This window comes from Aquarana catesbeiana, linkage group LG07, assembly GCF_042186555.1.
Source record: "Aquarana catesbeiana isolate 2022-GZ linkage group LG07, ASM4218655v1, whole genome shotgun sequence".
NCBI classification, from domain to species: domain Eukaryota; kingdom Metazoa; phylum Chordata; class Amphibia; order Anura; family Ranidae; genus Aquarana; species Aquarana catesbeiana.
In genome coordinates, this window is record NC_133330.1 from 110,452,007 (window position 1) to 110,476,947 (window position 24,941).

The window sequence follows — 24,941 nt, forward strand, 5'->3', positions numbered from 1 at the left end:
CAGCCATGCCATTCTGCTGACGTACATCAGTGTGCGCCGGTCGGGAACCGGTTAAGGTGAAAAAACTTCTGGCAGTGACCGGCCCCCCAGTTTTACTTACCTGAGCCCCGTAATTCCAATGCCGCAGACGCGCTGTCCCTCTCTGCACGCGGTCCCGACTCTTGATTGGATAGATTGATAGCAGAGCGGCCATTGGCTCCCGCTGCTGTCAATCAAATCCAATGATGTGGGCGCCGGGGTCGGGGCCGAACCTGGCATTCGTGTCTATGGACGCAAATGCTGGACTCGGAAGCGTGCCCGCAAGGTGACCCCCCGGGAGAGCAGCGTGCTTCTCCTAGGGGGTTATCTAAAGTGAGGAGGAGCTGCGAGAGCCGTCGAGGGACCCCAAAAGTCGAGGGCCACTCTGTGTAAAACGAGCTGCACAGTGGAGGCAAGTATGACATGTTTGTTATTTAAAAAAAAAAAAAAACTAGCCTTTACAATCACTTTAAAACAGTTCTGAGTCAAAAGTACACAGTGAGTCAAAGAATCATATGAGTTACTGACTCAAAGAATCATGAGTTGTTAGAACACAGTACACTGAAAGGATCACCACCAGTAGAACAATACACTAAATCAATGATCAGGTAGCAGCAGTGATAAAGTACAGACAGCCCCCCTTTCTCACTTGTGCAACTTGTCCTGCGACTTGGGATTGCAAAGTCGCATGACAAGTCATACCCTATGATTTCCAATGAGTACCATTTATATCTGTGCGACTTCAAGTCCCTGCACTACTTTGATCCGACTTGAGGCAGATACCTCAAGATTACACAGGCATTACTTCAAGTCGCGTCAAAATTGCAGCAAAATTATTGTGACCTGAAAGTCACACGATTTTGGCCGTGAATTTGATGTGACTTGAAGCAATGCCTATGTATTCTTGAGGTCTATGGACCTCAAGTCGCATCAAAGTTGGACCAAAGTAGTGCAGGGACTACTTTGAAGTCGCTATGACTTGAAGTCACACATAAATGAACAGTACTCATTGGAAATTGGGTACAACTTGTCCTGCGACTTTGCAGTCCCAAGTCACAAGATAAAGTCGCATTAGTGGACTGGATTTTACTACTGTGGTTACTTTACCTGCGATAGTAAAATTTGATCATTATTCCTGCGCATGCACTGTAAAGACTACGGACAAATCTGAAGGCTAAATATAAAATGAGGAAAATACTGCTCTAGAATAAAACAAATAGCAGCAACAATAACCATCTAATATCCAATGGTGCTAGTGTACAAATTATAAATAAAGTTGCGCTAAATTGGACAATCTCTCTTAAAGAAAGAATTGTAAATAACCACGTGAAAGTGAAACATTACAAATAAATCTATCAAATAATACAAACATAAAAGGCTAGAAGGCCCAGAACTACAAACTGGAGGTTAAATCCTTCTCTGCTTACTGATATGGCAGATACAAACAAAATATCAGAAACGATTAAATATTACTTTAAAGAAAACGAATCAGAAGACATAATACCTATGAACATATGGGAAGCTCACAAATGCGTGGTCCGAGGGGAATTTATCAGGTTGGGGGCTGCAAAAAAGAGAGAAGCAGAAAAGGAACTCATGGCCTGTGTTAAACAGGCCATAAGAGATATGGAAACCAAACATAAACAATCTTTAGCGATTGAAGCAGCCACAACTCTACTTGAATTAAGGAAAAAACTACAGTCCATCCTGAACCTCAAACCCCGAAGGATCCTTTTTTCGCGAAAGGGGTTCTTTTATGAACATGGAGACAAATCAGGTAAATTTTTAGCAAAAGCATTGAAGGAAACCCTATTATCTACAAACATATTGGCCATTAACCACTTCAGCCCCGGAAGGTTTTACCCCCTTCCTGACCAGAGCACTTTTTACAATTCGGCACTGCGTCGCTTTAACTGCTAATTGCGCGGTCATGCAATGCTGTACCCAAACGAAATTTGCGTCCTTTTCTTCCCACAAATAGAGCTTTCTTTTGATGGTATTTGATCACCTCTGCCGTTTTTATTTTTTGCGCTATACACGGAAAAAGACCGAAAATTTTGAAAAAAAATGATATTTTCTACTTTTTGTTCTAAAAAAAATCCAATAAACTCAATTTTAGTCATACATTTAGGCCAAAATGTATTCGACCACATGTCTTTGGTAAAAAAAATGTCAATAAGTGTATATTTATTGGTTTGCGCAAAAGTTATAGCGCCTACAAACTAGGGTACATTTTCTGGAATTTACACAGCCTTTAATTTATGACTGCCTATGTCGTTTCTTGAGGTGCTAAAATGGCAGGGCAGTACAAAACCCCCACAAATGACCCCATTTTGGAAAGTAGACACCCCAAGGAAATTGCTGAGAGGCATGTTGAGCCCATTGAATATTCATTTTTTTTGTCCCAAGTGATTGAATAATGACAAAAAAAAAAAAAAAATTACAAAAAGTTGTCACTAAATGATATATTGCTCACACAGGCCATGGGCATATGTGGAATTGCACCCCAAAATACATTTAGCTGCTTCTCCTGAGTATGGGGATACCACATGTGTGGGACTTTTTGGGAGCCTAGCCGCGTACGGGGCCCCGAAAACCAATCACTGCCTTCAGGATTTCTAAGGGCGTACATTTTTGATTTTACTCTTCACTGCCTATCACAGTTTTGGGGGCCATGGAATGCCCAGGTGGCACAAACCCCCCCCCAAATGACCCCATTTTGGAAAGTAGACACCCCAAGCTATTTGCTGAGAGGCATGGTGAGTATTTTGCAGCTCTCATTTGTTTTTGAAAATAAAGAAAGACAAGAAAAAATTTTTTTTTTTTCTTTTTTCAATTTTCAAAACTTTGTGACAAAAAGTGAGGTCTGCAAAATACTCACTATACCTCTCATCAAATAGCTTGGGGTGTCTACTTTCCAAAATGGGGTCATTTGGGGGGGTTTTTGCCCCCTGGGCATTCCATGGCCTCCGAAACTGTGATAGGCAGTGAGGAGTGAAATCAAAAATTTACGGCCTTAGAAAGCCTGAAGGCGGTGCTTGGTTTTCGGGGTCACGTACGCGGCTAGGCTCCCAAAAAGTCTCACACATGTGGTATCCCCGTACTCAGGAGAAGCAACAGAATGTATTTTGGGGTGTAATTTCACATATCCCCATGGCATGTTTGAGCAATATATCATTTAGTGACAACTTTGCGCAAAAAAAAAATTAAAAAAATAAAAAATTGTCTCTTTCCCGCAACTTGTGTCACAATATAAAATATTCCATGGACTCGACATGCCTCTCAGCAAATAGCTTGGGGTGTCTACTTTCCAAAATGGGGTCATTTGGGGGAGTTTTGAACTGTCCTGGCATTTTATGCACAACATTTAGAAGCTTATGTCACACATCACCCACTCTTCTAACCACTTGAAGACAAAGCCCTTTCTGACACTTTTTGATTACATAAAAAAATAATTTTTTTTTGCAAGAAAATTACTTTGAACCCCCAAACATTATATATTTTTTAAAGTAAATGCCCTACAGATTAAAATGGTGGGTGTTTCATTTTTTTTTTTTTCACACAGTATTTGCGCAGCGATTTTTCAAACGCATTTTTTGGGGAAAAAACACACTTTTTTAAATTTTAATGCACTAAAACACACTATATTGCCCAAATGTTTGATGAAATAAAAAAGATGATCTTAGGCCGAGTACATGGATAACAAACATGACATGCTTTAAAATTGCGCACAAACGTGCAGTGGCGACAAACTAAATACATTTTTAAAAGCCTTTAAAAGCCTTTACAGGTTACCACTTTAGATTTACAGAGGAGGTCTACTGCTAAAATTACTGCCCTCGATCTGACGTTCGCGGTGATACCTCACATGCATGGTGCAATTGCTGTTTACATTTGACGCCAGACCGACGCTTGCGTTCGCCTTAGCGCGAGAGCATGGGGGACAGGGGTGCTTTTTTAGATTTCTCCTCTGCCCTCAAAGCATCTGACCACACGAAGATCGGTGTGATAAAATGCTTTCCCAATTTCCCAATGGCGCTGTTTACACCCGGCGAAATCTAAGTCATAAAATGCTCGTAGCTTCCGGTTTCTTAGGCCATAGAGATGTTTGGAGCCACTCTGGTCTCTGATCAGCTCTATGGTCAGCTGGCTGAATCACCGGCTGCATTTTCAGGTTCCCTGTTGAGACAGGAGAGCCAGAGAAAAACACGGAAGACGTTGGGGGGGGGGCATTCCCTCCCACTGCTTGTAAAAGCAGTCTAGAGGCTAATTAGCCGCTAGGATTGCTTTTACATGAAAGCCGACCGCTGGCTGAAAAGAATGATACCAAGATGATACCTAAACCTGCAAGCATCATTCTGGTATAACCACTCAAAGTCGTGAATGGCGTACCTGAAGACAAAAAAATGGTTAACAATAAAGCACAGTAAACGGTAAAATATAAAAATTGCATACCTGAAAAACAAACATGATAAAACATAATAACAATAAAACATTGCAGAATAGAATACAGTAAAAAAGAGCAGAACAATAGAGAGAGAATAGAGAGAGAGAGAACAATAAAACGACAACTATTTTTTTTTATTTTATATTTTTGTATGTGTTTTTTTTTTTTTTTTTTACACTATTTTTTTGTAACTAACTTTTATAACTGTAACCGGTTCCAGGTTCGGGTCTCTCAAAATGCGATGGCATCTTGGGAGACCCTGTGAAAGTGTGCCTAGTCTGTGCAATGCTGTACCCTACGCTAATACTCAACTAGTGAATGGTAGCGTTCAAAACATTCACCAATGCAAAGACCAGGATTGTCAGGACAGGAGGGACAATAATAGCGGGCGTCACGCCTATATCCGCGCTTGCTGCAGACACAACATCTTTTTTGGGGGGGTTCGCTGGGTAGGGATACTCGGGAGGACATAAAAATGCCTCTCATGCAGCCGACTGCATTTGGTTGGGGATGTGAATGGGGGAAGTACGGGCACTGCAGAAGTGGTGGGTTCCCAATTAGGATTGGCGAATGCAGCAGGAAGGGCACTATGGGCACGACGGGCCTGTGTTTGTCTTCTTATTGGTGGCAGCGGGACACTACTTGTGCTTGCCACCTCACCAGCTTGAACTGCACTTATGGGACTCGCCACGTCACCAAGTGTTACTGCAGTGCTGGTTTGACTACGACCGGGGTGTACTAGGCCGCTGGTGCTTGCCAGTTCACCAAAACGCTACAAAAAAAACTGTTAGCGATCGCAGGGATCAGGCCTGACTCTGCGAACGCTGCAGTTATGCGTTAAGTGTTTTGTAAGTGACAGTGATCGATCGATACTGCACTTGGGTGGGCTGGGCTGGGCCGGGCGGAGGGGCAAAACGCAGGTGCTAGCAGGTATCTGGGCTGATCCCGCTAACACTGCGTTTTTGGGAACCCTAAACTGCTGGGGACGCTAGTATAGATCTGATCGGATCAGATATTGATCCGTTCAGATACTATACCACTAAGGGAGGCGTATGCTGCGTGCGTGGGTGTTAGCGGTACTGGCGCTAAACTGACGCTGTCTGGGGCTGGTGCTTGCCAGTTCACCAAAACGCTACCAAAAAAACTGTTAGCGATCGCAGGGATCAGGCCTGACTCTGCGAACGCTGCAGTTATGCGTTTAGTGTTCTGTAAGTGACAGTGATCGATCGATACTGCACTTGGGTGGGCTGGGCCGGGCGGAGGGGAAAAACGCAGGTGCTAGCGGGTATCTGGGCTGATCCGGATAACACTGCGTTTTTGGGAACCCTAAACTGCTGGGGACGCTAGTATAGATCTGATCGGATCAGATATTGATCCGTACAGATACTATACCACTAAGGGAGGCGTATGCTGCGTGCGTGGGTGTTAGCGGTACTGGCACTAATCTGACGCTGCCTGGGGCGATGCATATCACCGCCGGGCGATCAGGGGGCTAAACCTTTATTCGGTAATAAACGGCGGGTGCCCTGACACTATAAAAAATAAACGAACTAACCAGCGTCACCCGTAACACTTATACGGTGATCAGTGGTGAAAGGGTTAACTAGGGGGCAATCAAGGGGTTAAAACATTTATTAGATAGTATATGGGGGTCCCTGACGCTATAAAACGCTGACAGCAAACCTAAATATTTACCTCCCTAACTAGCGTCACCAGCAACACTAATACAGCGATCAGAAAAATGATCGCTTAGTGACACTGGTGACAGGGGGTGATCAAGGGGTTAAAACTTTATTAGGGGGGTATCCTAGACCTAAAGGGGGGTAACACTCACTGCCCTAACACTGTAACTGTCACAAACTGACACCATGCAGTAATCAGAAAAAAAAAAAAAATACTGCTTGGTGTCAGTTTGTGACGGGGGGGGTGATTGGGGGGGGATCGGGGGTGGATCGGGGGTGTAAAGTATGCCTGGCATGTTCTACTGTGTTGTGTGTAGTGTTGTGCACTTACATGTCTTCTCTCCTCGGCGCTGGAACGGAAACTGCCAAAGCCGAGGAGAGATGACATCACATCCTCTGCCTGTGTGAAACTACACACAGGCAGAGGAGGATTCCCATTGGCTGGGAGCGATCGCGAGGGGGGGGCCACGATCGGATGGTCTCCCCCTCGCCTCTCATCGCTTCCAGCCACAAGCCGACCGCCGCTGGCACCGGGGGGGGGTCCGATCAGACCCCCCGCCCGCGGGAGACAGATCACGTACGGGTACGTGATTCTGCCTGCCCGTGCCATTCTGCCGCAGTATATCTGCGTTAGGCGGTCGGCAAGTGGTTAAGACCAAACAAAATCAAATTACTAATGATACTCAAAAGATTGCCCAAAGATTCCAAGAATACTATACAGACCTATACAACTTACCTTCTACACATAAACCCAAAGACCTTATAGGATCGAGAAAAGAAATAATTCACAAATTCCTTACAGACAGTGGCCTCCCCATTCTGAAAGATATAGACAGACAAACATTAGAAGAACCGATAACAGAACAGGAAATGATTGAAGCCATTAAATCCCTCAAATCGGGGAAAAGCCCCGGACCAGATGGCCTCACAGCCCATTATTACAAGACCTTCTCTGACATTTTGATACCACATCTTCTCAAAACATTGAACTCCCTAAAAAACCCACATGACATCTCTGAAGACTTTCTGAGAGCACATGTAACAGTACTGCCCAAACTAAATGAAGATCCAACAGACTGTGCCAATTACAGACCAATATCCCTACTTAACCTTGATCTAAAAATTCATACAAAAATATTAGCAAACCGATTAAGACCATTACTGAATCAATTAATAGGACCTGAACAAGTGGGATTCATGCCTGGCAGAGAGGTCAAAGATAATATAATTAAATCCATGAATCTCATACATAAAATACACATAGATAAAGGGGCCTTGAGAGGTAAGGAAGTCCTCCTCTTCCTCCCGCTGTTCTGCCTCAAGTGCCCTGCCCATGATTCCACGAAGCGTGTGCTCCAACAGGAAAACTAGAGGGACAGTGTCACTGATGCATGCATTGTCACTGCTCACCATCCTTGTGGCCTCCTCAAATGGTGACAGGACAGTGCATGCATCTTTGATCAGTAACCACTGGCGTGCCGAAAAGAAGCCAATCTCCCCTGTCCTGGTGCCATATTCCTACAGGTACTCATTGATGGCCCTCTGCTGTGTGTGCAGCCGCTGCAGCATTGCCAACGTTAAGTTCCGCCTGGTGGGTATGTCACCAATGAGGCGGTTGGTGGGCAGGTTGCATTCCCTTTAAATGTCAGCCAGCCTAACACTGGCATTGTATGACTGGCAGAAATGACCACAGACTTTCCTGGCCTGCCTCAGGAGATCCTGTAAGCCTGGGTACCTGCTCAAGAACCGCTGCACCACCAAATTCAGGACATGTGCCAAACATGGAAGATGTGTCAAGTGTTCCTGTCGGAGGGCAGAGAGAAGGTTGTTGCCATTGTCGCATACAACCATGCTGGTGTGGCATCAACCACCTCTGAGCCTGCCCCTTAGAGCTGACATAATCTCTGCCTCAGTGTGGCTCCTGTCCCCTAGGCAGACCAACTTAAGCACCGCATGGCTTCTTTTAGCCTGACTGCTTGCGTAGCACCTTGAGCGCTTATGGAGCACTGCTGGTTCAGAGGACAAATCTTCAGAAGAGGCCATAGAGGAAGAAGAAGAGGACAGGGTGGAGGAGAGAGCTGTGGCAGAATCACCACTAGCCTTTTGGAGGCATGGTGGTGGAACAAGCTCCAACAACACTGATGCCTTTTCTGCACCCTTCCCAGCTGCCAGCAGAGTTACCCAGTGCGCCATGAAGGAAAGGTAAAATCCCTGCCCATACCTGCTGGACCATGAGTCAGCGGTAAAATGAACCTTACTGCTGAACGCCCTGTCCAACGAGGCCAAAACATTGCCTTCCACATGCCGGTAGAGAGCCGGAACTGCCTTCCATGAAAAGAAATGGCGTTTTGGTACCTGCCACTGAGGTACAGCACATTCCACAAATTCACGAAAGGGGGCAGAGTCTACCAGCTGAAATGGCAGCAGTTGCAGTGCTAGAAATTTGGCCAAGCTAGCATTTAGATACTGAGCATGTGGATGGCTGGGATCGAATTTCTTTTTACAGTTCAGCAACTGGGGTAGGGAAATTTGCCTGCTAAAATCTATTGGTGGTGTACTGCTAGCAGATTGGTTGCAAGTACTTGGGACACCTATTGCTATACCTTCATTCCTCTCAATGCAGGTTTTTGAGAGGACTTTAGGTATAGTAGGGTTGGAGATCCCAGGTGAGGAGCAAGGAGAAGTCCGCCTTTTTCTTTGATGTGGGTGTCAGGAAGGGCATGCCAGCACCCAAGATGGCTGCCGAAGAAGACGACCTGTTACCTCTGCCTGTCAGGAAGGGCATGCCAGCACCCAAGATGGCTGCCGAAGATGATGACCTGTTACCTCTGCCTGTCAGGAAGGGCATGCCAGCACCCAAGATGGCTGCCGAAGAAGATGACCTGTTACCTCTGCCCCTGTCAGAATGCCATTGGTGCACACACACCCTGTGACAGCTTTTGACACCCAAACAGGCTACTTAAACTCAGTCAGTTTCCAGACTCAGTGCTGTCTGCTCTACAGCGTTCCCTGTGTATCCTGCAATTACCATAGTTGCCAACATTTAAAAAAAAAATATATAGGACACTTTTTTGGCTGTAGGCAGAGCCGTACAATAATTAGGGGGCGGGGCATTCGTTTGTAGGCGTGGCTCAGCAAAAAGATTCATAAGTGCGGCGGGCGAAGCTTACGTGAAAAGTGGGCGTGGCTTACGTGAAAGTGGATGTGGCTTAAATGGGCGTGGCTCAAGAGGGTGTGGTTAGAGTCTGAGATGAATGAGGGATGGAGAGGGAAAGGGGGAGAAGGAAATGACGGGACAGCAGCCCCAGATCCTACACAATAGAAATATGTGTATTCTAGAAAGTTTAACAAAATACAGATAAAGATACTCCAAACGCCTGGTGTTAACGCTTCAATCATCCCGGCACCATGGTTGTTATGGTGTCAGGATGATTGAAGCGCATTATTTCTATTATTACATTGTAATATAAAATTAAATCATTCAACTCACCATAATGCCGAACCAGTGGGATCCCTGAGCGTGTCACTAGCCACGTCGCCTGCCACCAGCAGAGTCTGTCCTTGCATCAGGTGCCCCCGGCAGAGTCTGTCCTTGCATCAGGTGCCACCAGCAGAGTCTGTCCTTGCATCAGGTGCCCCCGCCAGAGTCTGTATAGACCCCCTCAATCAGTGCAGACCCCCTCCATCAGTGCAGAGCCCCTCCATCAGTGCAGAGCCCCTCCATCAGTGCAGACCCCCTCCATCAGTGCAGCCCCCCTCTATTATTGCAGCCCCCCCTCAGTGCAGCCCCCCTCTATAAGTGCAGCCCCCCTCAGTGCAGCCCCCCTCTATTAGTGCAGCCCCCCTCTATTAATGCAGCCCCCCCTCTATTAGTGCAGCCCCCCTCTATTATTGCAGCCCCCCCTCAGTGCAGCCCCCCTCTATAAGTGCAGCCCCCCTCAGTGCAGCCCCCCTCTATTAGTGCAGCCCCCCTCTATTAATGCAGCCCCCCCTCTATTAGTGCAGCCCCCCTCTATTAGTGCAGACCCCCCCTCAGTGCAGCCCCCCTCTATTAGTGCAGCCCCCCCTCAGTGCAGCCCCCCTCAGTTAGTGCAGCCCCCCCTCAGTGCAGCCCCCCCTAAGTTAGTGCAGCCCCCCCTCAGTGCAGCCCCCCTCAGTTAGTGCAGCCCCCCCTCAGTGCAGCCCCCCTCAGTTAGTGCAGCCCCCCTGTTAGTGCAGCCCCCCCTCAATGCAGCCCGGCCCCCGCTCAGTGCAGGAGCGGCCGGTGTTCTGCCGATAAAGTTCCACTCGGCAATGGAGGACCCCCTGTACTGCGCAGGCGCAGCGCTTGCGCAGTACGGGGCTGGGAGCTTTCAGCAAGACACGGCGACGACGCCGTGTCTTCTGCTCGCTTCAGTGGAGAGGGGAGGGGCCGTGCAGCTAAAGAAGGCGTTTCATTGGCTGCACAGATCGAGCCCCCTTCCCCTCTCCACTGAACACTAGAGGAAGATAGAGCGGCCGCCATTTTGCTGGAGCCCGCTGCTCCAAAAAAAACAACATTCCCGATTTTCCTTATGGAAAATCCTGATTCGGGACACTCTCCAATCGGGACGAGGGTCACGGGAAAATCGGGACTGTTGGCAACTATGCAATTACCTACCTGACTTCCGTTCCTGTTGTGACCTGGCTTGCTTCCTGACGTTCCTGTTTCCTGCCTGCATCCGACCCCGGCTTGTCCTCTACTCTGCATCTGCCTGCTCCTTCTGCCACTTCACTGCCAGTCTGCTGACGACCCGGCCTGTAATCTGATTCCGCTTCCTCTGCCGCTTCCGCTTCAGCCTCTGTTCCTGACATGCCTGTTTGTGTATGACCTGGCCTGCCTGTACCTGCCTTCTCTTCAGCCTCGAGGGTGCCACCATCCCTTCTGCTGCACCTGCACTTCTGCCTGCGGGGATCGGTTGTCTACTCACTCCAGCTACCTGCCTACCACTGCTCTGGGATTCCTACAGACACCTCTACAGCCCGGCCGAGTGCTCCGATCCAGCTCCAGGTTCAGCGATCCCGCCAGGCACTCGTGCAACTCTGCATCTCGGTGCTTCCTGTCAGCTCTCCTCTGCATATCAGGCTCCATCACCAGGTACGTGACAGTGGGTCTTTTAAGTGCTGTTGCCAACGGACTGCATGGCAGATCATCATGTGTCTGGTCAAGCATGTGGTGCCCAAGTGACTACTGTTCTGGCCACGCTTGATCCGCTTCAGACATAGGTTGCAAACAGCAACGGTGCGATCTGCTGCACACGTGTTGAAAAAGGCCTACACCAAGGAACTTTTAAAAGTCAGCGGGGAGTCAGCAGCGCCCTGCACATGCGGAGCTCTGCAGTGTGATGCAATAGGGTGGCTGCCCTTAAGCCTTCCCCTAGAGGACATCCTGCCTCATTGGAGTTGTGCCTAATCCTCCTCCTCTCTTCTCTCAGGCACCCAAGTACCTCCTCATCCCCCCCTCCTCGTCACTGGAGCAAACTTGGCAGTATTCTGCAGCTGGGGGAACATGACTGTCAGTTTATTGTCCTTCTTGGGCACCCCCTCTCTCTAGGCTCACGTTACTCCCTTCCTCAACCTGGGAGCCTTCAAATTGCTGCGCATCCTCCAGCAGCATGTAACCGACACTGTGGTTGAATAATTCTGGGGACTCCTCCATGCATGGTGGAGCTACAGAAGGAGTAACTGTGGACAAGGAGCCTGTCAGGGACGTGCCAGTGCCTTTTAGGGGAATATGCATGCGCGCATGTGCACGCGGGGCCTGTCCAGAGTTACACAGCAACATTCTCCCACTGCTGTGCACCGGCGCACTCCCGCCCGTGCGCGTTAGCTCTGTTTTGCGCCAATGTCCCTTCAAAAGTGTGACAGCTGCACTCATGTGGTGCTGTTCATCTGCAGCTCCGTACCTGTGTTCCTGTATCTGCCTGCTGATTGTTAATACTATTATCGACCCGGCTACGTCTGACTCTTCTGCTATCTCCAATCCGACCCGGCCTGCCTGACTCTGCTATCTTCTTGTGACTTGTTGCCGAACTCCTGCTTGCCTGACTACTCTGTGATTATTCATTTGCATCATCTGCCTGATCTCCTGCCAATCCGGACTGTCTGACTCTGCTTTTTGCCTGTGCCTTGTATTGCTGCATTCCGGCCTTCTCATCCAGCTCCAGGTGTTGCTGCTTCTATACCTCCTACCTGTCAGCCTGCTGATCCTCTTCTGCCTGCCAGCATCTACAGCTCTGAAGGAGCTCTACTCAGCCTTCTGTGCCGGCCTCTGCAAAACCTTCACCAGGCACTCCTACCCACTGTGCTCACGAGACCACTGTTCCCACTCCAGTGGCTCCTGATCCAGCGTTGTAAGAGGGGTCTTCTCCTACCAGTCGGGCTCAACTACCAGGTACCTAACAGAGCCGGTGGAATAGGCCGCTTTGCATTGGAAGGAAAACTACTATGAGCCTGGGTGACAGAGGATAAGAATGAGGACAGCTTCGTTATCCACTCCATCAACTCTTCTGCATGTTGTGGCTCAATAACATGGCCAGCAGCAGAAAAAAAGGACAAGCGTGCCCCACGGCCACCTGCAGAGGATGCACCATGTCCACGACAACCACTGTTGACTGTAGACACAGAGGCTGCTTGCCCTCTTTCAGTGGCCTGTGAGCATCTGCCTCTACTTTTTGGCCTTTTTTGGACATGATGAGGACTTTTTCTTTTCACAGCACACTACAATGTATTATATATTGTGTACACTGCCTGCACTGTATTAGAAACTGTACACTCAGATAAAATTGTATGTAAGGGTGCTCTGAGTAACAAGACTAAGCAGAATATTGTCTTTATTGCATCATATGTGTAATGAAGGTGATCTGGTATCATGTGGTTTCAGTGTATGTCAGGGGTTCCCAGAGAAGTCAATTTTGTTGGGAAAAAATAGCTGCTCCTTTCACCAGACTTATTGCAGACAGATCCTGAATGGGAGGGGCTCATTCATTATAATCAGCTGTTGCACTTTCTGTATTATATACTGTGTACACCGCCTGAGGTGTATTATATAATGTACACCCCCGAATGAATGTATATATACACCACACTGAATGCAGAGTATATATAATATAAATATATATTTATACAGTATCTCACAAAAGTGAGTACACCCCTCACATTTTTGTAAATATTTTATAATATCTTTTCATGTGACAACACTGAAGAAATGACACTTTGCTACAATGTAAAGTAGTGAGTGTACAGCTTGTATAACAGTGTAATTTTGCTGTCCCCTCAAAATAACTCAACACACAGCCATTAATGTCTAAACCGCTGGCAACAAAAGTGAGTACACCCCTAAGTGAAAATGTTCAATTTGGGCCCAATTAGCCATTTTCGCTCCCCGGTGTCATGTGATTCGTTAGTGTTACAAGGTCCCAGGTGTGAATGGGGAGCAGATGTGTTAAATTTGGTGTTATCACACTCACTCTTTCATACTGGTCACTGGAAGTTCAGCATGGCACCTCATTGCCAAGAACTCTCTGAGGATCTAAAAAAAGAATTTTTGCTTTACATAAAGGTGGTCTAGGCTATAAGAAGATTGCCAAGACCCTGAAACTGAGCTGCAGCATGGTAGCCAAGACCATATAGCGGTTTAACAGGACAGGTTCCACTCAGAACAGGCCTCTCCATGGTTGACCAAAGAAGTTGAGTGCACGTGCTCAACGTCATATTCAGAGGTTGTCTTTTGGAAATAGACATGTGAGTGCTGTCAGCATTGCTGCAGAGGTTGAAGGTGTGGGGGGTCAGCCTGTCAGTGCTCAGACCATACGCCGCACCCTGCATCAAATTGGTCTGCATGGTTGCCTTCACAGAAGGAAGTCTCTTCTAAAGATGATGCACAAGAAAGCCCACAAACAGTTTGCTGAAGACAAGCAGACTAAGGACATGGATTACTGGAACCATGTCCTTTGGTCTGATGAGACCAAGATAAACTTATTTGGTTCAGATGGTGTCAAGCGTGTGTGGCGGCAACCAAGTGAGGAGTACAAAAACAAGTCTGTCTTGCCTACAGTCAAGCATGGTGGTGGGAGTGTCAAGGTCTGGGGCTGCATGAGTGCTGCCGGTACTGGGGAGCTACAGTTCATTGGGGGAACCATGAATGCTAACATGTACTGTAACATACTGAAGCAGAGCATGAGCCTCTCCCTTCGGAGACTGGGCCCCAGGGCAGTATTCCAACATAACAACCCCAAACACACCTCCAAGATGACCTCTGCCTTGCTAAAGAAGCTGAGGGTAAAGGTGATGGACAGGCCAAGCATGTCTCCAGACCTAAACCCTATTGAGCATTTGTGGAGCATCCTCAAACGGCAGGTGGAGGAGCGCAAGGTCACATCATCCAGCAGCTCTGTGATGTCGTCATGGAGGAGTGGAAGAGGACACCAGTGGCAACCTGTGAAGCTCTGGTGAACTCCATGCCCAAGAGGGTTAAAGCAGTGCTGGAAAATAATGGTGGCCACACAAAATATTGACACTTTCAGCCCAATTTGAACATTTTCACTTAGGGGTGTACTCACTTGTGTTGCCAGTGGTTTAGACATTATTGGCTGTGTGTTGAGTTATTTTGAGGGGACAGCAAATTTACACTGTTATACAAGCTGTACACTCACTACTTTACATTGTAGCAAAGTCTCATTCCTTCAGTGTTGTCACATGAAAAGATAGAATAAAATATTTACAAAAATGTGAGGGGTGTACTCACTTTTGTGAGATACTGTGTGTGTGTGTGTGTATATGTACAGTATATGTGTATATATAATATACACCGCCTGTAAGTGTATTATATATTGTACACCACCATATGAACTGTATATATATGCTACACTGAATGCAGAGTGTGTGTGTATGTATGTGTGTGTATGTGTGTGTGTATATATATATATATATATATATATATATATAGTGGGAACGGAAAGTGTTCAGAACCCCTTAAATTTTACACTCATTGTTATATTGCAGCCATTTGCTAAAATTATTTAGGTTCATTTTTTTTCCTCATTAATGTACACACAGCACCCCATTATGACAGAAAAACACAGAATTATTGACATTTTTGCAGATTTATTAAAAAAGAAAAACTGAAATATCACATGTTCCTAAGTATTCAGACCCTTTGCTGTGACACTCATATATTTACCGCGGGTGCTGTCCATTTCTTCTGATCATCCTTGAGATGGTTGTACACCTTCATTTGAGTCCAGCTGTGTGTGTGATTATACTGATTGGACTTGATTAGGAAAGCCACACACCTGTCTATATAAAACCTTACAGCTCACAGTGCATGTCAGAGCAAATGAGAATCATGAGGTCAAAGGAACTGCCTGAAGAGCTCAGAGACAGAATTGTGGCAAGGCACAGATCTGGCCAAGGTTACAAAAAAATTTCTGCTGCACTTAAGGTTCCTAAGAGCACAGTGACCTCCATAATCCTTAAATGGAAGATGTTTGGGACGACCAGAACCCTTTCTAGAGCTGGCCGTCCGGCCAAACTGACCTATCGGGGAGAAGAGCCTTGGTGAGAGAGGTAAAGAAGAACCTAAAGATCACTGTGGCTGAGCTCCAGAGATGCAGTCGGGAGATGGGAGAAAGTTGTAGAAAGTCAACCATCATTGCAGCCCTCCACCAGTCGGGGCTTTATGGCAGAGTGGCCCGAAGGAAGCCTCTCCTCAGTGCAAGACACATGAAAGCCCACATGGAGTTTGCTTAAAAAACACCTGAAGGACTCCAAGATGGTGAGAAATAAGATTCTTTGGTCTGATGAGACCAAGATAGAACTTTTTGGCCTTAAAGGGGTTGTAAAGATAAAAATTTTTTCACCTTAATGCATTCTATGCATTAAGGTGAAAAAACTTTTGACAGTACCGCCGCCCCCAGCCCCCCCGTTTTACTTACCTGACGCCTCGAATCTTCGCTGCTCGTCCTCATTGCAGCTCAGCCTGGTCGCTGATTGGCTGCAGTGGATGGATTGAAAGCAGCGCAGCCATTGGCTCGCGCTGCTGTCAATCACATCCGATGACGCGGCGCGCCGGGGGGCGGGGCCGAGTGATACAGCGAGCGGCTATAGCCGCCGGCTGTATCACGGGAGCGCGCCCGCAAGCACTCACCACCATGCGAGGGAGCTCGCATTAAGGTGGTAAATGCTTGCGGGGAGGAGCTGAAACAGCCGCCGAGGGACCCCAGAAGACCAGGTTCGGGGCCACTCTGTGCAGAACGAGCTGCACAGTGAAGGTAAGTATGATATGTTTATTATTTAAAAAAAAAAAAAAAATTACCTTTACAACCCCTTTAATTCTAAGCGGTATGTGTGGAGAAAACCAGGCACTGCTCATCACCTATCCAATACAGTCCCAACAGTGAAGCATGGTGGTAGCAGCATCATGCTGTGGGGGTGTTTTTCAGCTGCAGGGACAGGACGACTGGGAAAGATGAATGCGGCCAAGTACAGAGATATCCTGGACGAAAACCTTCTCCAGAGTGCTCATGACCTCAGACTGGGCTGAAGGTTTACCTTCCAACAAGACAATGACCCTAAGCACACAGCTAAAATAAGGAAGGAGTGGCTTCACAACAACTCCGTGACTGTTCTTTAATGGCCCAGCCAGAGCCCTAACTTAAACCCAATTGAGCATCTCTGGAGAGACCTAAAAATGGCTGTCCACCAACATTTACCATCCAACCTGACAGAACTGGAGAGGATCTGCAAGGAGGAATGGCAGAGGATCCCCAAATCCAGGTATGAAAAACTTGTTGCATCTTTCCCAAAAAGACTCATGGCTCTATTACATCAAAAGGGTGCTTCTACTACTAAATACTGAGCAAAGGGTCTGAATACTTAGGACCATGTGATAATTTAGTTTTTCTTTTTTAATTAATCTGCAAAAATGTCAACAATTCTGTTTTCCTGTCAATATAGGGTGCTGTGTGTACATTAACCAGTTGCCGACCGCCGCACGACGATGTACGTCGACAGAGCGGCACGGGCAGGCAAAAGGGCTTACCTGTACGTCCTTGCCTGCCCGCGGGTGGGGGGTCCGACCGGACCCCCCCCAGTGCCTGCGGCGGTCGGCAAATCTCCCCCGGCGATCGGTGGTGAGGGGGAGGCCATCCATTCGTGGCCCCCCCTCGCGATCGCTCCCAGCCAATGGGATCATTTCCCTGCCTCTGTATTGTACACAGAGGCAGAGGAAATGATGTCATCTCTCCTCGGCTCGGTATTTTCCGTTCCGGGCCGAGGAGAGAAGACTGTAATGTGAGTGCACCAACACACACACACACAGCAGAACATGCCAGGCACACAAAACACCCCGATCCCCCCCGATCCCCCCCCCGATCCCCCCCCAATCACCCCCCCCCCTGTCACAAACTGACACCAAGCAGGTTTTTTTTTTTCTGATTACTGTATTGGTGTCAGTTTGTGACAGTTACAGTGTTAGGGCAGTGAGTGTTAGGCCCCCTTTAGGTCTAGGATACCCCCCTAACCCCCCTTAATAAAGTTTTAACCCCTTGATCACCCCCCGTCACCAGTGTCGCTAAGCGATCATTTTTCTGATCGCTGTATTAGTGTCGCTGGTGACGCTAGTTAGGGACGTAAATATTTAGGTTCGCCGTCAGCGTTTTATAGCGACAGGGACCCCCATATACTATCTAATAAATGTTTTAACCCCTTGATTGCCCCCTAGTTAACCCTTTCACCACTGATCACCGTATAAGTGTTACGGGTGACGCTGGTTAGTTCGTTTATTTTTTATAGTGTCAGGGCACCCGCCGTTTATTACCGAATAAAGGTTTAGCCCCCTGATCGCCCGGCGGTGATATGCGTCGCCCCAGGCAGCGTCAGATTAGCGCCAGTACCGCTAACACCCACGCACGCAGCATACGCCTCCCTTAGTGGTATAGTATCTGAACGGATCAATATCTGATCCGATCAGATCTATACTAGCGTCCCCAGCAGTTTAGGGTTCCCAAAAACGCAGTGTTAGCGGGATCAGCCCAGATACCTGCTAGCACCTGCGTTTTGCCCCTCCGCACGGCCCAGCCCAGCCCACCCAAGTGCAGTATCGATCGATCACTGTCACTTACAAAACACTAAACGCATAACTGCAGCGTTCGCAGAGTCAGGCCTGATCCCTGCGATCGCTAACAGTTTTTTTGGTAGCGTTTTGGTGAAATGGCAAGCACCAGCCCCAGGCAGCGTCAGGTTAGTGCCAGTAGCGCTAACACCCACGCACGCACCGTACACCTCCCTTAGTGGTATAGTATCTGAACTGATCAATATCTGATCTGATCCGATCAGATCTATACTGGCGTCCCCAGCAGTTTAGGGTTCCCAAAAACGCAGTGTTAGTGGGATCAGCCCAGATACCTGCTAGCACCTGCGTTTTGCCCCTCCACCCGGCCCAGCCCAGCCCACCCAAGTGCAGTATCGATCGATCACTGTCACTTACAAAACACTAAACGCATAACTGCAGCGTTCGCAGAGTCAGGCCTGATCCCTGCGATCGTTAACAGTTTTTTTGGTAGCGTTTTGGTGAACTGGCAAGCGCCAGCGGCCTAGTACACCCCGGTCGTAGTCAAACCAGCACTGCAGTAACACTTGGTGACGTGGCGAGTCCCATAAGTGCAGTTCAAGCTGGTGAGGTGGCAAGCACAAATAGTGTCCCGCTGCCACCAAAAAGACAAACACAGGCCCGTCGTGCCCATAATGCCCTTCCTGCTGCATTCGCCAATCCTAATTGGGAACCCACCACTTCTGCAGCGCCCGTACTTCCCCCATTCACATCCCCAACCAAATGCAGTCGGCTGCATGAGAGGCATTTTTATGTCCTCCCGAGTACCCCTACCCAACGAACCCCCCCAAAAAAGATGTTGTGTCTGCAGCAAGCACGGATATAGGCATGACACCCGCTATTATTGTCCCTCCTGTCAATCCTGGTCTTTGCATTGGTGAATGTTTTGAACGCTACCATTCACTAGTTGAGTATTAGCGTAGGGTACAGCATTGCACAGACTAGGCACACTTTCACAGGGTCTCCCAAGATGCCATCGCATTTTGAGATACCCGAACCTGGAACCGGTTACAGTTATAAAAGTTACAGTTACAAAAAAAGTGTAAAAAAAAAAAAAAAACACAAACAAAAATATAAAATAAAAAATAATAGTTGTCGTTTTATTGTTCTCTCTCTATTCTCTCTCTCTATTGTTCTGCTCTTTTTTACTGTATTCTATTCTGCAATGTTTTATTGTTATTATGTTTTATCATGTTTGCTTTTCAGGTATGCAATTTTTTATACTTTACCGTTTACTGTGCTTTATTGTTAACCATTTTTTTGTCTTCAGGTACACCATTCACGACTTTGAGTGGTTATACTAGAATGATGCTTGCAGGTTTAGGTATCATCTTGGTATCATTCTTTTCAGCCAGCGGTCGGCTTTCATGTAAAAGCAATCCTAGCGGCTAATTAGCCTCTAGACTGCTTTTACAAGCAGTGGGAGAGAATGCCCCCCCCACCGTCTTCCGTGTTTTTCTCTGGCTCTCCTGTCTCAACAGGGAACCTGAGAATGCAGCCGGTGATTCAGCCAGCTGACCATAGAGCTGATCAGAGACCAGAGTGGCTCCAAACATCTCTATGGCCTAAGAAACCGGAAGCTACGAGCATTTTATGACTTAGATTTCGCCGGATGTAAATAGCGCCATTGGGAAATTGGGGAAGCATTTTATCACACCGATCTTGGTGTGGTCAGATGCTTTGAGGGCAGAGGAGAAATCTAGGGTCTAATAGACCCCAATTTTTTCAAAAAAGAGTACCTGTCACTACCTATTGCTATCATAGGGGATATTTACATTCCCTGAGATAACAATAAAAATGATTAAAAAAAAAAAAAAAATGAAAGGAACAGTTTTAAAATAAGATAAAAAAGCAAAAAAATTATAAAGAAAAAAAAAAAAAAAAAAAAAAAGCACCCCTGTCCCCCCTGCTCTCGCGCTAAGGCGAACGCAAGCGTCGGTCTGGCGTCAAATGTAAACAGCAATTGCACCATGCATGTGAGGTATCACCGCGACGGTCAGATCGAGGGCAGTAATTTTAGCAGTAGACCTCCTCTGTAAATCTAAAGTGGCAACCTGTAAAGTCTTTTAAAGGCTTTTAAAAATGTATTTATTTTGTTGCCACTGCACGTTTGTGCGCAATTGTAAAGCATGTCATGTTTGGTATCCATGTACTCGGCCTAAGATCATCTTTTTTATTTCATCAAACATTTGGGCAATATAGTGTGTTTTAGTGCATTAAAATGTAAAAAAGTGTGTTTTTTCCCCAAAAAATGCGTTTGAAAAAAAAAATGAAACACCCACCATTTTAATCTGTAGGGCATTTGCTTTAAAAAAAATATATAATGTTTGGGGGTTCAAATTAATTTTCTTGCAAAAAAAATAATTTTTTCATGTAATCAAAAAGTGTCAGAAAGGGCTTTGTCTTCAAGTGGTTAGAAGAGTGGGTGATGTGTGACATAAGCTTCTAAATGTTGTGCATAAAATGCCAGGACAGTTCAAACCCCCCCCAAATGACCCCATTTTGGAAAGTAGACACCCCAAGCTATTTGCTGAGAGGCATGTCGAGTCCATGGAATATTTTATATTGTGACACAAGTTGCGGGAAAGAGACAAATTTTTTTTTTTTTTGCACAAAGTTGTCACTAAATGATATATTGCTCAAACATGCCATGGGAATATGTGAAATTACACCCCAAAATACATTCTGTTGCTTCTCCTGAGTACGGGGATACCACATGTGTGAGACTTTTTGGGAGCCTAGCCGCGTATGGGACCCTGAAAACCAAGCACCGCCTTCAGGCTTTCTAAGGGCGTAAATTTTTGATTTCACTCTTCACTGCCTATCACAGTCTCGGAGGCCATGGAATGCCCAGGTGGCACAAAACCTCCCCAAATGACCCCATTTTGGAAAGTAGACACCCAAAGCTATTTGCTGAGCGGTATAGTGAGTATTTTGCAGACCTCACTTTTTGTCACAAAGTTTTGAAAATTAAAAAAAGAAAAAAAAAATTTTTTTTTTTGTCTTTCTTCATTTTCAAAAACAAATGAGAGCTGCAAAATACTCACCATGCCTCTCAGCAAATAGCTTGGGGTGTCTACTTTCCAAAATGGGGTCATTTGGGGGGGGGTTTGTGCCACCTGGGCATTCCATGACCTCCGAAACTGTGATAGGCAGTGAAGAGTGAAATCAAAAATGTACACCCTTAGAAATCCTGAAGGCGGTGATTGGTTTTCGGGGCCCCGTACGCGGCTAGGCTCCTAAAAAGTCCCACACATGTGGTATCCCCGTACTCAAGAGAAGCAGCAGAATATATTTTGGGGTGCAATTCCACATATGCCCATGACCTGTGTGAGCAATATATCATTTAGTGACAACTTTGTGCAAAAAAAAAAAAAATAAATAAATAGTCACTTTCCCGCAACTTGTGTCAAAATATAAAATATTCCATGGACTCAACATGCCTCTCAGCAAATAGCTTGGGGTGTCTACTTTCCAAAATGGGGTCATTTGGGGGGGGTTGTGCCATCTGGGCATTTTATGGCCTTCAAAACTGTGATAGGTAGTGAGGAGTAAAATAAAAAATGTACGCCCTTAGAAATCCTGAAGGCAGTGATTGGTTTTCGGGGCCCCGTATGCGGCTAGGCTCCCAAAAAGTCCCACACATGTGGTATCCCCATACTCAGGAGAAGCAGCTAAATGTATTTTGGGGTGCAATTCCACATATGCCCATGGCCTGTGTGAGCAATATATCATTTAGTGACAACTTTTTGTAATTTTTTTTTTTTTTTTGTCATTATTCAATCACTTGGGACAAAAAAAATGAATATTCAATGGGCTCAACATGCCTCTCAGCAATTTCCTTGGGGTGTCTACTTTCCAAAATGGGGTCATTTGTGGGGGTTTTGTACTGCCCTGCCATTTTAGCACCTCAAGAAACGACATAGGCAGTCATAAATTAAAGGCTGTGTAAATTCCAGAAAATGTACCCTAGTTTGTAGGCGCTATAACTTTTGCGCAAACCAATAAATATACACTTATTGACATTTTTTTTTACCAAAGACATGTGGCCAAATACATTTTGGCCTAAATGTATGACTAAAATTGAGTTTATTGGATTTTTTTTAGAACAAAAAGTAGAAAATATCATTTTTTTTCAAAATTTTCAGTCTTTTTCCGTGTATAGCGCAAAAAATAAAAACGGCAGAGGTGATCAAATACCATCAAAAGAAAGCTCTATTTGTGGGAAGAAAAGGACGCAAATTTCGTTTGGGTACAGCATTGCATGACCGCGCAATTAGCAGTTAAAGCGACGCAGTGCCAAATTGGAAAAAGTGCTCTGGTCAGGAAGGGGGTAAATCCTTCCAGGGCTGAAGTGGTTAATGAGGAAAAAAATGAACTTAAATTATTTTAGCAAATGGCTGCAATATAACAAAGAGTGAAAAATTTAAGGGGGTCTGAATACTTTCCGTCCCCACTGTGTGTGTGTGTGTGTATGTGTGTGTGTATATATATATATATATATATATATATATATATATATATAAAATGTGTGTAGCGGTCATAATATATATAAATGTTATGTTATATCTTATCATCTGACGCCATCTAGCTGCCAAAATATAAAAGGTCTGCATCTTTATTTTTTTGTTGTTCAGAAGTTGACATGGAAGTGCTTTGTTTGTTTACATTTTGGACATTAACTTGACCTACCCGCAATGCTCATTAACTACCATGAACCTTAGGGAACAGAACTGCATTGTGGGAAGGATATAAAAAGGCTGGGAGCGGCCATCTTAGCTGTTAGACACACATGGCCAGCCTGGGAGGATCTGTCTGAGGTCTCCAACACAGCCTACCTCCACGGAAGAGCGATCCGAGCAGCAGTACTGTGACACACCAGAGAGCTGGACTGACGGAGGGGCAAGACTGGAAAGGAGCCAGAGGAGCCTGTCGGAGTCATCTGGGAGTTCCGGAGCGTCTTGAACTGTGGAGCGGAGCAGCGCAGCAGTGCCGGCCGGTTGGAGACAGAACCCTGTACATCAGAACGGAGTCTTCTGACAACACTGTCCCGGTTGGGTGAGAGGGCTGTTGCCCAAAAGTTTCTTGATGCACTTTTATACATCCATCTACACAAGACAGAGTTGCTGGGACCCATAGTCCCACAAGCAAAGTCAAGAGGATTGAGTACTGAGTCCCTGGCATCAAAGTTAGTTATAGTGCTGCTGCACCAGAACCTTACTTTCACATTTTCAGTCTACTTTGATCAGGAGTCATTAACCCTTTGGATTACAAATCTACTTTTGCTACTAATTTTGCTAGCAGAAGAAAAGAAGAAAAGGACTGTTTAGTAAAACACAAGGCCTTGTGTCCCTTTACTATATTGGGGTAGTGTGATACTAAATGAGGGAGCTCTCTAATTGTTGTACTACACTTTATCAAGTTAGTCTTTGATTTAGTATAGTAATAAAGCACGCAGGAAATAGAATAGTGCTCATAGTGAGATAAGTTCACTCTGACTGTTATCCTATTTACTTTGCTACACCACTCATGTATTATTTCAGACATTTTATACCTGTATTGTATCTTTGTAATATAAAGTTCAGTTGACTGTCAGACTATGTTGGTCTGACAGTACAACCATTGTAGTTTAAACCTTCTAAAACAATTACAGTAAATAAGGTTGTTATTCAAGTATAACTGTGTGAGTGTTGTTTTCCATTCCATCACCAGCCAAGAGGAGGGTAAGGTAACTACAGACAGGTATATTATATTGAGTATTGTGTGTGACGAACGCGGGTGTCAGATCCCTGCCCTCCTCGCTAACTTGCGACGAAGGACCAGCCAACCTCACACCACGCTATCACTTACGTAACAATGCCACTCTTAGCTGCGCCCAGCACAAAGATTTTCCAGCTTGCTGGACCACAATCTAGGTGCGAGCAGCCTGAGAGGGATTGTCACGGGGCTAATTACACAATTAACCCTTTAACTGCCACCACCCCCGTTTAAAAGACCGAGCCGGGGGAGACTCGTAATTTTAGCATTAGCAATTATAATTTTAGAATAAGTGTCTGCCACACACACTGCCACCACAGACAGGTCTGCTCAGAGTCTTACTCTTCAACAGTAGCGCCCTTCAAGAGACAGGTTTGTTTATAGCTTGCATTAAGAGCTTTAGAGACAAGGTTAACATTTTTCAACATAAGGGTTTATTATGAAAAGGTCAAAGTTGATGCAAATAAAACATTTACAGAAAAAAGATGTTTCAAAAGATAAAGACAATATACAGCCACAGAGCAATAAGGTAGAATTGGGAATGAAGAATACTTGCAATTAATGTCCAAGGGTTGATCAGAGTTCGATCGATGAGCTAGGTAATCGGTTCTCGACTTGGCAGATGTTTCTTCTTGGATGGTAAAAGGAGAACTGACTATTGTCTTGGCATCTCCTCTTTTCTGTCAAATCAAAGGGGGTGTTGACAGTGACCAGTGACCAATCGTCTGGTCATCTTGTTTAGGGGTTGGTTGCTGGGAGGTGTCTACACTCATGACCACGTCCCAGGTAGATTTTGTAATACATATTCATATATCTGCATCTATAGTGTTTACAGACTCCAAATATACATATTATTATTCAGCGTGAGATTTCCTTCAAAACAAGTATAAACATGCTATGTCTATAATGT